This window comes from Gekko japonicus, unplaced genomic scaffold (genome assembly GCF_001447785.1).
Source record: "Gekko japonicus isolate JY-2015 unplaced genomic scaffold, Gekko_japonicus_V1.1 scaffold212, whole genome shotgun sequence".
Lineage (NCBI taxonomy): Eukaryota > Metazoa > Chordata > Lepidosauria > Squamata > Gekkonidae > Gekko > Gekko japonicus.
In genome coordinates this window covers 107,546-124,703 of record NW_015161953.1, presented here as the reverse complement: position 1 = coordinate 124,703, position 17,158 = coordinate 107,546, and the positions used below count along the sequence as shown (strand labels likewise).

The 17,158-nt window shown below is 41.6% G+C and overlaps 1 long non-coding RNA gene across 1 annotated transcript; it reads right to left on the bottom strand.

Moving 5' to 3' along the window:
• Positions 1-1,581: 1,581 nt before the first annotated feature.
• Positions 1,582-10,291, bottom strand: LOC107125978. The gene is made up of 3 exons (XR_001483057.1): positions 10,185-10,291; positions 9,247-9,521; positions 1,582-1,676 (listed from the first exon to the last, which is right to left on the bottom strand). It is a non-coding gene; the product is annotated as an uncharacterized LOC107125978 (long non-coding RNA).
• Between the last annotated feature and the right edge of the window lie 6,867 nt (positions 10,292-17,158).

Here is a 17,158-nt window from a genome sequence, read left to right as displayed (position 1 = left end):
TTCTTTTATATATATATACTAGACTGATACCTGTGCTTCACTATGGTATTTAAGTTCTGTAAATCCAGTTATAATACTGATGATGTGAAATCTGAAATGTGACATTTGTTGTAGGAATGCTAACAGAGAAGATTGTAGTGTAAGAAATGAAGTGAGACATATGTACTTCTTTTCTCTCTACTGAAGGACCTCTCTCTAGACCACATTGGTGGTTCTGCCCTCAACTGCTAGGATCACGGGGCTGCTTGATGAGCTCACTCTGGAGCAGGCCGCATAGAACTGTCCATTTAAGAAGCAGTCGTCTGTTAAGTAAACTCCTGCTACTTTCCACGAAAGTGATGGCCTCTCTACTTGTGTTCCTGGATTGTTTTGCTCATATGGAGACTGTTGTTCTGAGCAACTCAGGGTGATCTTGCTAGTACTTGGCCTGTGCAGCTCAGTGCACTGCAGGAGTACTATGTGCAAATGTCTTTGCCGCATTCCTGAGTTGCCTCCTCCTTGTAGCATTGGTGTATCTGGCTCGACGTTTGCCAGGAGCTTTCTTGGGGGCAGTAAGAGGTGAGAGGTGTGAGAGGGAGTTGGTGTGAGGGAGTGGTGATGTGGTGGACATTTCTTCACGTTCATGAGGGAGGCACGCATCAAAATGGCTCCTAGAAATGTCCTTTACTATCTCCCTATAAACATTCATACCCTGGCCCTGCTCCTACACCTGACAGACACCGGCCTGTCTGGTGTTGGGGGGGATTGTATTTAAAGGCATTGGGGAGGCTGGGCCAGCAGCTGTGCTAAGGCAATCCTGCTGAGCAAAGCTCCCTGGTGGCTGTAAGCATCCCACCTCCTCTCCTACACCTGACAGGCAGTTGCCTGTCCAGTGTAGGATGGGGAGGGAGGAGGAGTATTAGAAGCCACTGTGGAGGCAGGGCTGGCAGGATCACTAAGGCGTTACTGCTGGGGCAGGCTTCCTCATGGCTTTAATTACCCTGCAACCGCTGCTGCACCTGACAGACAACTGCCTGATAGGTGTAGGAGGTGGGGGGAGTGTGTTGGAAGCCATCTCACCTCCTCTCCTACACCTGACAGGCAGCTGCCTGTCCAGTGTAGGAGGGGGAGGGGAGGGATTCGAAGGGAATTTCCATAATGGAAACGGTCCTGAAACTGACTAAACCTAATGCATTCCAAGTATCATTTGGATCTGTTCATCAGAGTCAACTCCATTTCTATCAAGATAAATAAATCAAGGAAGAATAAAATTTAAAATCCTATAATACACTCAAAAGATTGGAATTTTAACGTTACAATGTGGGAATGCTCAAAATAATATACTAAAGATCAATGTATTTTCCTGATACTGTTAATGATTTTAAAAGTTGTATAGGTGATTGTGTTAGGCATAGCCAGTTTTTTTAGAATGCTTCTCTAACACAGAGCTTTACAGAATCTTTTGAAGTTCACTTCTTGTTTTATTGGATGATGGTATCAAGTGTTCTTTCTTCTGAACCTGATGAATGAAAATGCTATTTTTCAGTGCAAAAATATTTTATTTTCAGACATTAATATACGATCTTTTCATCTTTCTGGAGGAAGCACTGGCTTGATATCCTTCATCTGATCTTCTGAAGGTCAAGGGCAAGAAAGGCTGTAATGGTGTGTTTTGATAACAGTCCTATCACCAATGCCTAGAAAACAGAACAGGCTGAACTTTGATAAACATTACATCAGATGATGTTTTTAGATACAACATGTTTGCTGAAGTTTCAGAAGGAACTGAACCCACAAGTCATGTCTTTTTGACCAGTGGCGGATTTATTTCCTGCTAGGACTGGAATATGGAATGGTACGTTGCAGAAAAAGAAACGATAAAATGAGGCCATCATTATTTTGTGTAAATAAGCCTGAGCATTCTCCATTTGAAGGACAAAAAGGGTGTCAGAAAAGGTACACAATGGAAAATCCCTGAACCTTAAATTATGGGACACTGGCTGAAATCTGAAGAGTTATTTCAGGTTATCAAAGATTTTGGCATGGCCAGCAGATTTTCTTTCTCCTTCAAACACCCCCCTCCTCAGTTTAAAAATCAGTTTTCCATGAGGCAATTAGGGACGCTGTTCAAGAAACACAAGTCTGACAAACCTCCTTGGTTGTGCAGTACAAGTTGTATAGTTCTTTGTATCCCAGATATTGGAAACAATCTTCTTGAAATAATGTGTAATGTAATTGTCATATGTACATGAGTACACTACCAAAGATAAAGCATCAAAGAAAATAAGCACTATGTTCTTATGTTTTGCATCGACATAGTAAATATTCAGAGGATATTGTTTTATACCAAAATTAAATATAGTTAATGACACTTGACCTTGATAGCCCAGGCTAGCCCGATCTCATTAGATCTACAAAACTAAGCAGGGTCAAGCCCTGGCTAGTATTTGGATGGGAGACCTTCAAGGAATACCAGGGTCGTGACACAGTGGCAGGCAATGGAAAACTACCTCCGAATGTCTCTTGCCTTGAAAAACCTATGGGGTTGTCATAAGTTATGACTTGACAGCACTTTCCACTACCAATGATACTTAAATTAAATGCAAATCCAGTTTCTGGATATGATCACTTTGGCACATTGGCATATGAACTGTCAAATATGTCTTAGCTGAAAAAAGAACAACATAAAACAAATACATGATCAGATTGTGAAATATAGAAAAAAGTTTGAGTATCTCTTTTAATTAAATTCAGTTATGGTGGTTTCCGCACAGGAACAGGTTTGTGTTGTTTTGCCATTGCTGGTGTGGCTGCACAGCGGCAATGGGGAAACTGTCCCTTTGTAGAAAGTACCAGATTGAATCTAATGAAAAAAGGCAGCAACCATGCCCCCCTGCCATTGTGAGGCTTTAAAAAATAGCAAATGAATATTGTTATACTGATAGAATGTCATAATAATCTGTGTATCATTTTCTGTGAATTCCCAGCTTTCAAGTAAAAAAAAGTAAGTCTCTTGCTGGCCCCTTTTTATGCAGAGATATAAGGGGAAAGGCCTGTCTGTGCAATGAAAAGGCTTAGAGCCTTACTTTTTAAAATGAAAACTGGGAAGTCATATAAATGATACACAGGCCCCGGTCACACGCGCAGGAAACTGCGGGGGAGAAGCATGGCTGTTTGCCCCGGGGCAAACTAACACGCAGTAAAGCGATCATACCTCCTGTGGAGGTTCTGTGGAGGTACCGTGGAGCTTCCGTGGTTACGGAGAGGCGTCGATCACAACACATGCCTGCGCGCAACGAAGAAGCGCGCGGCGCGGCGAACTGGGTTTCTATTCTTTCTCTCCCCCCAAGCCAATACCCCCATCTTTTCCTTTCTCTCCCCCCCAAGCCAATCCTCCCTTCCTTCTCCATTCCTCTTTCTTCCTCCCTTTGAGCCCGGCAACAATGGCAGTGCCTGGGAGTGGCTCTAAGCTGGAGCAGCTCCCAGTGGTGGCCAGGTATGGAGCAGCTCCTGGTGTCTCCTGCGGCCAGGCCCAGAGTCTTTCTCAGCATTCCCCGCTGTTGCAATTCTGCCTGGAGTCTCTGCTGGTGTTCTGCATGCTGTAGCTGGGCCTGGAGCCTCTCCTGACATTCCCCACTGCTGCAACCAGGCCTGGAGCAGCTCCCAAAGTTCCCTTGTACTGCAGCTGAACTTGGAGCCTGCTGGTGTGACCAGGCCCAGAGTGGCTCCCAGCATTACCGCCCCCCACAGCTTTGCCTGGATTGGTTCCACAGGAGGAGTAGCAGCCAGGTCCTCAATGGTAAATTGTGTTGTCTGTGCATGTGTCTTTTATTTTGTGGGGGATTTAAACCTCCCAATGTATTGTTTTAAGTTTTCTGATTTCTCTGCAAACCTAGAGAGTCACCTAAGTTTGCAGAAAAACTTGTTTGGGGTAAGTATAGCCTCTATCTGCAGATTTAGATATCAGCACATAGGGGACTGTTGAGAATTAGATATAAAGCTAACAATATTAGAATATTCATTTGCTAGATTCAGGTGGGTAGCCGTGTTGGTTTGAAGCGGCAGAGCAAAGTTTGAATCCAGTGGTCCCTTTAAGGCCAACCAAGTTTAATTCAAAGTATAAGCTTTCATGTACATGCACACTTCTAATATTTATTTGCCAATTTTTAAAAATCAAAAGCCCCCCCCCCCCGGTGGTGGTTGGAATTGCTGCTATGGGGACAGTGGTAGGGGAAATGGCTATGCACTGGTGGGAATGGAAAAAATCCAAACTTTCACACCCACTTGGTAGCCATGTAGGTTTTGCTGCTATCTTTCCTAAATCTTCATAGCAAAGAAAGTTTGGGACATATCAGAGAAATCCGGGAAAACCCTGGGAGATGGATGAATATGCCACAATGCTGTGGGAAAGCAGGAAACCACTTCACAGCAGCATTGAATCTGGGTCAAATAACCCATGTAGAAATGTATACATGGAAACAAAGGAGCAGTTAAGATTTTGCAAGTTTATGAACTTTATTGTTTCATGTGGTATCTTGAAAAACTATTTTTCCTTCCATTTTCCATTTTTTATACTGCCCTGACCTGGATAGCCCAGGCTAGCCTGATCTTGTCAGATCTCAGAAGCTAAATAGAGTCAGCCCTGGCCAGTATTTGGATGGGAGACCTTCCACCAAAGAGTTACCAGGGTTGTGACATGGAGACAGGCAATGGCAACCCCCCTCTGAATATCTCTTGCTTTGAAAACCCTGATGGGGTCACCATACGTTAGCTGTGACTTGATGGACAAACAGCAACAATTTTTTTTAAAATGTACTTAAAATAAGAACGAGTCCAAATAAGTGTAGACAAATGTTTGAGATAAGGGTACAACAGAAAAGTGTATCAAACTATAAGACTTCAGACGGTAGCAAACTTAGATAAAATTCAAAGCAGTAAAGTTTTAAAATTTCTATTTAGTTAAGCAATGCATAGTCTCTGTCTTGCAGAGAGATGTTAATGCAGTAATGCACTATACTTTAGACTTCTGGCTTTTCTCAAAATGTATTAGATACTTCCTCTCATCTGAAACCTCCAATTTAGCTTCCATTTTGCTTTTGGTAAAGTATGATGACAATCAAGATGTGCCAACAGCCCTAAGAAAATTTGACTTTTGGGTCCCTCAAAATTCTTCAGGTGTTTCACCTGTTTTGCCCCTAAATGTGCTTCAGACTTTGCTTTAAGCAATGCTTGGGTGGCAGCTAAAATCTTGCACACATTTGAGCATGAATAATCACCATTTGGTGAGACCACAGTACAAATGTTCTTCACCTGTAAAAGTCTTCCCAAACAGCTGCTAAGACTCCTATCCCAAAGTGACCTGCATTCTTAAACAACCAACATTATATGATAAACAGAATTGTTTTAGGCTAGCCTTCTAATTCTTTTGGAACATTTAAGCCTGTAATTCCATAAAAACAAAATATTTTCCTCACACATGGTTGTATAAAACAGAAAATTAAAGCAACATCTAACCAAATATATTTTCCAAGGTTTTTTCCAGTAAGCTCAATCAAAGTTAAGCTTGTCTAATTTTATCAATTTTAATGGAAGGGAACTATAGATACAAAAATGAGAGTGAATGTATACAGATTGGCACCATATTTCCAACTATGGCTAGCCAGGTACTCCTTAGAAACCCAAGTAGTACATATGGGTGTACATAAATTATGCTTTTCACAGTTTAACCCCAATTTTTCATAGATGAACAGGTGGCCTTTTTATGATGAGAAGCACATCAAACAATATCAACTCTTTAAATCCATTGATTTAGCAATAGTATAGGTTTACTAAAAGTAGATAAAAAAAAATATTTTATCACACATTTCCAGCAGAGCATGGTAGCAGGTACGTGCTCATAGTGATAAACATTCACAGCCCCTTTTCAACATTTTTCCAAGTTTTGCCAAGGTTATAATGATTCCAGAAAAGCTCCAGCAGAAAATGCTTTTATTTTTCCATAAAAACCTATACAAAAATGTCAAAATGAATAATAACATGTGATCTAAAGGTTGAAACTAGTCCTTTTTTAGTTGTTCCCATTAATGAATCCTGATTTCATCAAGAAATATAAATTGGATTGTACATATAGAACAAGAAAACAGAAGAACTGCTTGTAAGGCAAATATCAATATATCTAATTCTCACCATGGCTCTGTGGATACTTAAATCCAGAGACTGGAACCATAAACAGACAGAATATATCTTTCTATAAACCTGCAAAATGCCCCAGGTTTGCAGAAAAATTTCAGATCTAAACGGGAGGGGGGTAACCCCCCAGCAAAAGAAGCAGCAGCTGCAGTAATGAATGCTCTCAGAGGCAAATTTTTTCACGTTTGCATTCATTTTCAAGTGTTTCCTGCAGTGACACAGCAACTGCAGGGAGCTGCTTTAAAAAACACACACACAAAAAAAAAACACTGCCAAAAGAAGAGCCAGTGAGGTGTCGTGGCTAGAGCCTCAGAGTATTATCTGGAAGACCCAGGTAAAAATCTCCACTCTGCTGTGTAAGCTTGCTGGGTCACTTTGGATCCCCATTGTGGAGAAAGGTGGGGTATAAATGAAGTAAATAAATGATTACTACAGCTGGAGATGGGGGGCAGATAAAAGGTAGTTTGGCTGGTGACTGGGAAGGAGAGAAAGAACCAGGAAAGGGGAAAAGGTATGGGGTATTTCAGGGAAAGGGAAAAGGAAATAGAGGGGGAAGGGAAAATGAGGCGCCTCCTGCAAGTGTTTGTGGGTCCCCCACTTGAATCTATGAATAGCCATACCTAAAATCACTGACAGTGCAAACTGGAATTTATAGAAGCTCACAGTATGAAAAACTTCAAGTACTCTAACAATCACTCAGTGAACATTGCTTCCTGTTTTCTTGCAGACTGTATAATAATTAAAAGGAGGGGGTCATATATCCCCCCTATAGGGAAGTGTGTGGCCTTGATGCAGAGACATGACATATACGCTGTACCATGGGCAACTCATTTGGGCTTCTACTATCACTGCTTGTTAAGACCAAACCCAGGCTTTTACACTTAGAACAGCTTTTGGTTTTCAGACTTGAATGTTCTCAGATTGATCTCTTTACCACTCACTGTGTGCAGCCTCTTTCTATGGAAAAGAAAATAGATCCCTGCATCAACAAAATCATGCATTTAGCTATTCCTGCCAGTTAGTATAGCAAAGAATACACAGTTCTTACATAGATTATTTAAGAGGCAAATTACCCAACAAAATTTTACTTAATTTTCTTGTAGATGTAGTGAAACAAATTGCTCCAATCATACAATTGTTCATAGACAGCCAAGCTTTGATGGACATCTGGAGATAAAACCTTGCTCAGAAAACAAACAACAAATAAATACTGTTTTACTGAGCCCACAGAGATTTGGTTTGATGTGCTGAGCAGCACTCTGGAGAGACAACATTAAAATCTCCTAAATAAATACATATATAATGCACATAGACCATTTCTATGCCACCTTTCCAGGGAAGCTGGTTGTGGTAGATGATGATGATGATAAAGAATAAGAGTAGAAGAAGAGTAAGTTTTTATACTCCACTTTTCTCTACCTTAAGGAGTCTCAAAGCAATTGCCTTCCTTTCCTCTCCCCACAGTCACTTTGTGAGGTAAGTGAGGTTGAGAGTTCTGAGAGAACTGTGACTGGACCAGGGTCACCTATTAGGCTTCATCTGGAGGGGTGAGCAATCAAACCCAGATCTCCAGATTAGAGTCTGCCACTCTTAACCACTACATCACGCTGATGGTGATGATGATAACAATAATAATAAATAACGTGTGTTTAAATTATAGAGATATAGGGATGTACCTATATGACTAACTGCTGGAACAGTTGCCTTGCGGGCAACAACTTTCCTTTTTATGAGCTCCACATTTTCCTTTCATAATGCTTCTCCAGATTTTTCTTTCTCGCTCCAAAGCCAGGTTTACCTTAGTCCATTGAAATAATCATATCCTTTATGCTGTTTGTGCTTGAAAAAAGATTATTTAGGTTTCTTTTTTTATTAAACAAATAATAAAGGGGGGGACACTTCATTTTAAGAGCTACATTGTGCCCTAGATTTATGTCAGAGATTCCTCACAGAGGATTGGAAATCAAAAGAGCAGATGGCCAGAAATCCTTTGAGAAACATTCATCCCAAAATCTATAGGCAGATTAACTAAAGCAAATTTGTCTTCCTTCACTTTGACAGCAAACATTTCAACAGCCTTTTCAATCTATAACAAAGCTGTTAACAGATATCAATAGTAAATGACACAACAACTTCACCAAGTAGATATCCTTGTATGATAACATCAACAGAACAATTGTGAAGCGAAAGATCAGCACTTGGAAAAAGCATACCAAGGGTAGCAGGAAAGGGTTTACTGGAAGCAGGCAGGGAGGTTGCAGTGGTTTAGCAAAGGAAAATGTGAGCTTTGAATGGCATTTTAAAGGAGACAATAGAATTTGTTTGAGAGGGATAAAATGGTGGCAATACTTCAGGCATAGGGAGAAGCGTGTTGCAGGTGCAGAAGGGAACACAGAAGATTGATAGCAAATTAGCTTTGTATAGAATTCTGGAATACGAGATGAAGAGAAAAAATGATATACTCTGGGGCCAAGTGACAGAGAGTCCTCTGGTACTATCATATCAAACAAATACTATTAGACAAAATGCCAATGCATTCTTAGGAGGCCAGATATCAGATTTTATGCACACTAACCTACCTAACTTCCTTGCATGCACTGTTCCAGGAAGCATCATGTAGTTAGAAAAATATGAAACTGTGGCAAACAACTGGAAGCATGCTTTCCCTTTTTAAAATAGTAATTAGGAACACACAGAACACATGTAACAGAAGAAACACTGAGATGTGATGGTTGCAAAAGTACCCTTAGAGGAGTCTTACCTGTTAATTGCTTCTGATAAAATACATAAAAATGCAAAGCGGACACATTTAGAAGGGGCTATTGATTACAATGTCATTCTGTGTGTGTCTCTCTCTCTGTGCGTGTGTGTGTGTGTGTACTGGATTGCTGCCATCTGAAAACCAGAGTCACTTATCACTGACTGCACACAAACTAGACTCCCCTGCTGTAATTTTGCTTCAATAAATCCAGCTATAGCTGCAGGTACATTGCCATGCATAACAACTGCTGGCCTCAAGCGGCAATCTTATGCGCACTTACCTGGAAAAATACTTTGAATGATTATAGTGGAACTTACTTCTGAGCTTGGGAATGCACAGTCAGATGAACATCTCCACTGGCATCAAAAGATGCACTCAATCAGTTCAGTAAGGCATGGATGGGCTTTATTATGTGGATTAGAACACAGGTACATATCCAAACAAATCTGCATCTGTACTGTTGTAGTGCAGGGAATATGCATTCTTGTTTGAAAGTAATAATTCCCCAAGGTAATAGGCAATTTTGTTTACTTAAATTCTTATAGATTGGAAGACTCTGATCAACGTGGACTATGTCAAAAAATCTCCTTTCCTGAAAGGGAAAATAACATGTTTAAATGCTCACATAATGACTTACACAATGTTCTCTCACAATGATGGTACATATGCGTGGCACAGTTAAATTGGAACATTTTCTTATAGCTTTGTTTTTAAAGGATATTCTCAGTAAAAGGCTTAAAGAACCGAAAGAAAATTAACACTGCTGGTTGAAACATTAAGTGGAGAAAGACATTTACAAGAGCAATATCAATCCTATGAAACATTTACTAGACTAGCTGCATTTATCTGCAAATACAGCAATGCTTTTTTTATTTACTTCCATTCAGGCTAACCTTAAGCGCAGTTCTTCAGAGACTCACTGTCTAAATAGCTCAGCAATACTTCAAAAACTCAAATTAGTTCAACTCCTTGCAGTTTGTTCTGCTACTGCTTTTGAAATTTCCTCACATAAAACTTACTCCTCGTTTTATCCAGAATTGTGGTAAAAGAAAGTAGCCACAGGAGTATAATTTTGAGCTATAAAGCAGGAACTTTTCCTGACAGGTTCTTCATTGTCATACCATGAACTGAAATATCTTGTGAAAGGTGGAATAGTTATTTTTAAAGAAACCAGTGCTAAAATCAGTGTACAATATTCATTCAAGATCACCTCTTTCAAAGCAATGAGAGAAATAACTTTAAAAATATTCCAGACCTGCTTCACTTATGCATGCATGAGGCTCGAAGAAAACCGTTTTCCTTTCATATTCTTTTCTTAAGTAATCCATAAATGTGGTGCAAGACTAATATCCTGACCCTGTCCAGTGCAGTCCTGAGAAATTAGCGTCTTTCTCAAAATGAGTCTCTGCTGGGCAATTTATATAAAGCAATAAAAATCTGCAAAATACAAAGACAAAATATATATTTTGCATATAATATTAGCATTGTCAACACCAAAGACTTTATCTACTGGTCAGCAAAGGAAACCTTCTGAACGGTGTCATTTGTTTGTGGGAATGCACAAAATAGTTTCAACAACTAACACTTGGTGTTTCTTTGCAAAATAAGCCTTTGCTGGGCGCTGAAGTTAAATGTGTTTGTGCCCACTTGTGTCTGTGTACTCTTGCAAATAAGCCTGTGCAGAGGAGAGGAAGGTCATTCACCAGAAGGATGCCTGCTGATTTTGTATTTGGTAATTTATTTTTGTATGTCAACAAGACGGAAACAGTAGTTAGCTAATCGATACAAATAGCTTTATTGGATCTCAATATATTAAGTGATTTATGTCCAGTTTGCCCTCTTCTTTATCCCATTTTCTCCATAGTTAACAATTAAAAACTATTTTAAAACACAAAGGATATTTCAAACATCTACGTCTGTGCTTTCCTGCTACTTCTTTGAAGAAGGAAGATCTAGGCTGCGGTCACACGCAACATTAGCCACGCAAGAGATACGGAAGACAAGCGGAGTTTCCGGTCGCAATCTCACCAGCACATCTGGGAAGCGTAGTGCTTCCGTGGCACAACTGAGGCTTCCTGCCGAAAAAGCGCAGCAAAAAACTAGTACCTTGGAGGTACTAGTTTCCAGAAACTGCGGGGCAAGGGCGGGCGTCTGATCGCGTTTCCGGTGGTATCCGGCGCCCGCCCATGTCCCCTTGCGGAAAAGGGGTTTTTTTCCCCCACGTCTCCGTGGATGCGCACACGCACCCAACGGAGCATGCGCATTCGTAGTGTACACAAAAAAAGAAAACCAGTTCGCCGCGCCGCGCGCTTCTTCATTGCGCGCAGGCGTGTGTTGTGATCGGCACCTCTCCCTTGCCATGGAACCTCCACAGTACCTCCACAGAACCTCCACAGTAGGTCTGATCGCTTTACTGCATGTTAGTTTGCCCCGGGGCAAACAGCCACACTTCTCTTCTGCAGTTTCCTGCCCGTGTGGCAGGGGCCCTACTTAAGCAAAGGAGAAGCATATATAGAACCCCTGTCCTATCCACTGAAGTTAAGGAAGATGAGAGGGTGCCTGTTCATGCCAGAACTACCAAGATGGTGCTGAATGTGTATTGTGCAAATGTGTTCAAGGAACACAGACAAAATAGGCCGCATATGAATTCAGCCATTTTACTCGGTGTTACAACATGGGTGATATACCATCTGGCTTGTTACTTCTTTTTGAAGTATGTGGCCAACCGCCACAGTTGTAATAGGATGTGGCTGTAACTCCTCTAGTACAGTGTAAGAACATTTCCGTGGCCAAAAGTATCACCACTGATGAAGCAATAGTAAAAAGGAAGTAAATTTGGACTGATATTATAGCTGAAATGGTATTAACTCCTGTAAGAGGCTGACTAAGGTCACGTTCATACGGGCAGTTTGATCCATTGCCCTTGCTGTTCCCTAATGGATTTAAACTCCATGATCAGACAGCAACATCTGTCTGTCGATCCCCAGTCATCTGAGTTCCCTTCCCCCCTCCCCTTGCCACACATTTATTTGATACCTGAGAAAATCCAGTCTTGTTGGTCTGAGCTGGTTCCCAAGCGGATTTCCTGCGGTCTGGTCGCACTTTTGTTGCGCAACCAAGCCATCAGGCAGGTCTCCTCTTGTTTTCTGTCTGCCATTTTTAAAAAGTAGTTAGTGAGATGCGCACAACTGCTTATTTGCACCCCTCACAGGGACTGCTCAAAGCTCTGTTTTCTCTTTTAAAAGCCTAAAAGAAAGATGCCGCTGTTCTTCAGCTTTTTTCTGTCCTTTGAGGAAGGACTAAGTTTAAAATATTAGAAGGACGGCAGTGAACTACGTATCCCAGCAGTCTTAGCAAGAGTTTGTACGCATGCTCAGAAGGTAATTTTTTAAAAAAATAGCGGACAGCCCCATGAACTACATATCCCAGCAGGCTGATAAGTGCTTGAGAGCATGCTCCAAGGACCAACTTTTTGAAAAAATGGCCAATGAGGTGACTCCCTGCCTGCTGCCGTCTGGTTACTCCAGGGGCAGTAGAAGTACTTTGAATCGCAATAAAAGAGGTGAGTCTAGTCATGATTCTTCTAGCACAAAATAATCTGGCTCAATGAGAGGCTGGGTAATAGTGGACTGGATTGAAGTGCCCATCTGATCAGACTCTTAAGAGTCAAACTACACATTATAGTGGACACTGGTCCAATGTGTGGCCACCAGCATCATTTTAGAAGGGCCTGCCTACCTGAGGGACCGCCTTTCCCCATACATTCCTCCAAGAGCACTGCGGTCTGGATCACAACACCACCTGGGCCCCCCTGGGCCTAGGGAGGCCAGGTTGATGGTAACCAGGACCAGGGCGTTCTCCCTGGTGGTGCCAACGCTGTGGAACGAGCTCCCTAATGAAATTAGAGCGCTACGGGACCTCCAGCAGTTCCGTAGAGCGGTGAAAACTGAGCTGTTTCACCAAGCGTTTAAATAAGAACTGACTGCAGTGGCTGGGTCACACTAGCACTTTACCATAGGACACTGCCGTATTTATTTAGTTTTACTGTATTTATTGTATTTTATATCTGTAAGTGCTGGTTTTATATTGTATGTTATTTTAAATTGTTGTAAGCCACCCTGAGCCGCTTTGGCGGGAGGGTGGGGTAAAAGTCCAAGTAAATAAAACAAATAAATAAATAAAAAGAGCATTTAGCCATTTAAAAATGCCACGGGCTCAGTTGGGCCTGTGGCATGGCAGCAATAGGTGGTCTCCCATCTCTTGCACCTTTTAAAGTGCCAGCAGAATCCAAATAGCCTGTTTCAGCAATTCTAAATGGCTAGATTTAGCCACCATTACACCTAGTTTGCCCCTGTAATGGGAGCTTGATTTACTTGTTTCATTTCTACTCCACCTTTCTCCCAAAATTGCTTACATTATTTTCTTCTTCTCTATTTTATCTTCACAACAACCCTGCGGGTATCATGAAGAATGAAAAATTCTAATTTCTGCAGGTGGATGTGTGATATCACAGAAAAAATGACACTGGTATAGTGTTCAGTGGATATAGAATTACATCAGCAACATCAAGTCCAAACCACTATGAAATCTTTTTATCTGACTAAATATCCATTCAAGCTTGTATTTCTGACTTTAGTCTGTCTAGCTTGGTTTCCTAATTCCAGTAGAGGTATCCAACATAGGTAAACAGTAGAAACATCTAAGAAAAGGTTCAAAAGACTGTAGTATGGAATTATGAAAAATATATACCCTATCAGGAAGGTATCATTCTAATATTTAATAATAGGGATCAAGTTAGCTTTACTGAGAAGGAAAGAAATAAAACACACATTTTCTCCACTGTAAGGATTTTTGTGGCATTCATATAAACTGAAAAATGTAGAGATGTAACTTTTCTCTACATGTTTTTTTTGTGTGTGTGTGTGTCAGTTCTGGCCCCATTATAACTCCTGATTTCCAAATGCTTTTTTCTTTCTATCCCTTTAGTTTTTTTGGTTCCCCCCCCCCCCGGGCTCCCCCCCATCTCTTTTGAGAACTTCCAGCTTTCATTTTTAAAAGGTAAGTCTCTAACTTGGTCACTCGCAGAGCTATAAGGAAAAAGGCATATTTTCTCAAGGGAAAGGGCTAGAGGCTTTTTTAAAAATGAAAGCTGGGAATTCAGAGTGCTCTTTAAACTATCATTACAGCACCACAGTGATATATTGATATTTTAGGACCACTTTTTTTGAAAAATGGGGGGAGGGTGCCCTGACACCATCAATAACAATACTAATGACAACAGCACCTTCCCTTGAAAATCCTCACTATTTAAGCCATTTGTGGAAGAAAATAAACTGACTCCACAGCTGTAAAAATGCAGAGGGAGGGCAAGCATGCAGAAGAACCATGTCCAAACCAATTCCAGTGTTTGTGGGTCGATTACAAAGAAAATCAAGACTAACTTGAGCATGTGTAAAAGGTCATGTATGGGGGCAATTTTGTGGCCATTTGTTTAGAAGTATGTTATTGGGCTATATAGATCAATGGATCCCAGAATCAACAGGGGGGCTGCAATAAGTGGGGCAGTATTGACAAAAACAGTCTTCCCCCTCTTCTGTGAGCAGAAGTACCTACAATGAGGAAAAGGAGGTTAGGACACAAGCTCACTACATGAGCTTGGCCCATTCACAATCACCTTATCCTATCTCACAGGATTGTGATGAGGATAAATGTAGGATTAGAGAGTTATGTGTGTCATCCTGAGCTCCTTGGAGGAAGAATAAATGTGATAGATGCATAATTGATAGAAAGAACACCCCACATATTCTCCCATTGACTTTCCATAGAACCTTCTGACTGATCTGTGGCAAGAATGCTTAGGCTGGGTACCAGAAAATGGGAAGTTTAGGGTGTTACTCCACAAAGAGTGAAGGGTTAAGTAGTCCTGCTGCTGGTGTAGGTTCATATATCTCTGGAAGGAATTAAATCCCTCTGCTTGTAATCATAAGGGTCACACTCAGTTATGGAGCTGGGCATACCAGTGAGCCTGCTTCCAGGACTCTGGGGTATCAACATGGCTGTTGAGGTGAGAACTCTGGAGCTGGAGCTGTCTTGGGGGCAGTAGCTTCTGAGTGTGAGGAGGAAGGAAGAAAGACTTCCCTAAGTGAGAAAAATGTTCTGGATTCTTGGGGGCTGTTCCAGGACATTGAAGGTGCTTCTGGAGGAACGCTGCTTAATGGGTTGAATCCATGACTTCAGTCTCTTCCTCCTTAGACTCTCTGGACCTTCCCCCCAGAGAGGAGGGGCCAGCATCATGGTCCATGACAACATGCAAGTGGAAACATATTCCATATTTGGTTTTTCTACTGGAAAAATATGAGGATGTTATGGTGGAAAAGGGAATAAATACATAACCAGTGCTTGGAATACTGGTCTGTGCCACTGCTTGCAAAGTGGTACATGCAACCGTGAAAGAGATATCAGCTTTGGAAGAAAAATTCCCACTCTCTGGAAAGAGAACAGCACATCTGGAATTAGGGAGGTTATTTTGGAAGAATTTTCAAATTTTCCAATTAGAAATAGGAATAATGATGAGTACTGAAAAATACTGCTATGAACTATTTTCTCTTTTGGAATATGTAAACTGCTTTTTAAGAGGTTTAACTGACATGTGTATTATAAAAAAATGTATAAAAGAATCAACAGCATTAGAGAATAATTCTTTACATATCTAATAGTGAAGGGGGAGGCAATATGTGGATATCTAAGTCTGTGAATTAGACCCATTTACATAGAAGGAAGATTTTCTACAAACTTCGGGGACTCCCCAGATTTGCAAAAAAATCTGAAAATGGGGGGGAAGGGAGGAGTGTAAATCCCCCCAAACAACTTCTGTTATCAAGGGGAGACACTGTAGACATGCCACTGGGCCTTGACAACACCAGTGCCCCAAGCCTAGTGCTGCTTTCATTGTCCACAGCTCCCAGCATCCCTGCTGTAGCCCCCAGTCTGAGTGCTGCTTCTGGCATGGTTGCCACAGCGCCCAAACCAGCATGTCTTGTGGTGTCACTATTGTGGCCTGCAGCTCTCTGGCACACCACCTGGAACACCACCTGCCCCACCACAGTCAGGAGAAGTCCAGCTGTGTCCAGAGAAACACAAAGGGGTGGCACACCTTCCCTAGAATTGGAGGGAGACAGCCAGGCAGAGCAACAGAGCAACACAGATTGTGGGGAGATGGTCACAATACCAATGATGGGGTAGGAAGATGAATAGTGAGGGTGGTGGTGGGGGAATAGTAGCAAGGGTGGGGGTGAGGGGAGGGAATGGGATGGGATGGTAGGAAAGGCCCAGGATGGGATGGCGGTGGTTGGCTAGTTGGCCCCAGAGGAAGTCAAAATAGGAAAGGGTGTGGGGAAGGAGAGATGTGGGAAGATTGACACTGAAGGGGAAAGAGAGAAAGAGAGATGGAGGAGACTGACAGAGAATAAGACCAGGAAAGATTGATGGAGAAGGGGTGAGGGGAGAAAGGGGGAGGACTGTCAGAAAAGGGGATGAGGAGAAAGAGAGGGAGAAAACTGACAGAAATGGAGAAGGGGATTAAAGAGAGGGGGGGAAGATTGATAGGGAAAGTGTGGGATAATAAAGAGGAGGGGAAGACTGAGAGAAGGGGTGGGGAAGAGAATCAGGAGGAAGATTTATGGATAAGTGGGGAGAGGGAAGAAAGCAATGGCAGGGGGAAGGGGTACCCCCTCCCCCCAAGTTCCTTGTGCTTGTGCCACATGTTTTCAAGGATACGTTCATTGTTTCAATAGGACTAATTTTGTCCATAGTTACTATGCTGTAGTATGTATGATGATTACACATCACTGAAAAGGTTTCTTGTGTTATAAAGTTTAATTTGATATCCAAATATCCTGGTTGTTTTATTGTGGTTGTATGAATCAGTTTCCATCCAAATAATACATTTCCTTTTATTTATCACATTTATTTCCTATTTTAATTTTTAATTTTTTGCTGTTTCTCAGATGGCAAAAACTAAGTTACATCTGCTAAAGTAGCATAGGATACAGCACTTTATACCTCTAGGGATGGGCATGGACCGGGAAAATGTGGTTCAGTTTGTGGTTCATGACATGCCACATTTGTGAACCATGGACCATCACAAATTTTTAGCTGTTCATGAGGTTTAGAGGTTCATGAGACTGTAGAAGGCCCCCCAGCATGCTAGAGACACCAAACTTGCAATGC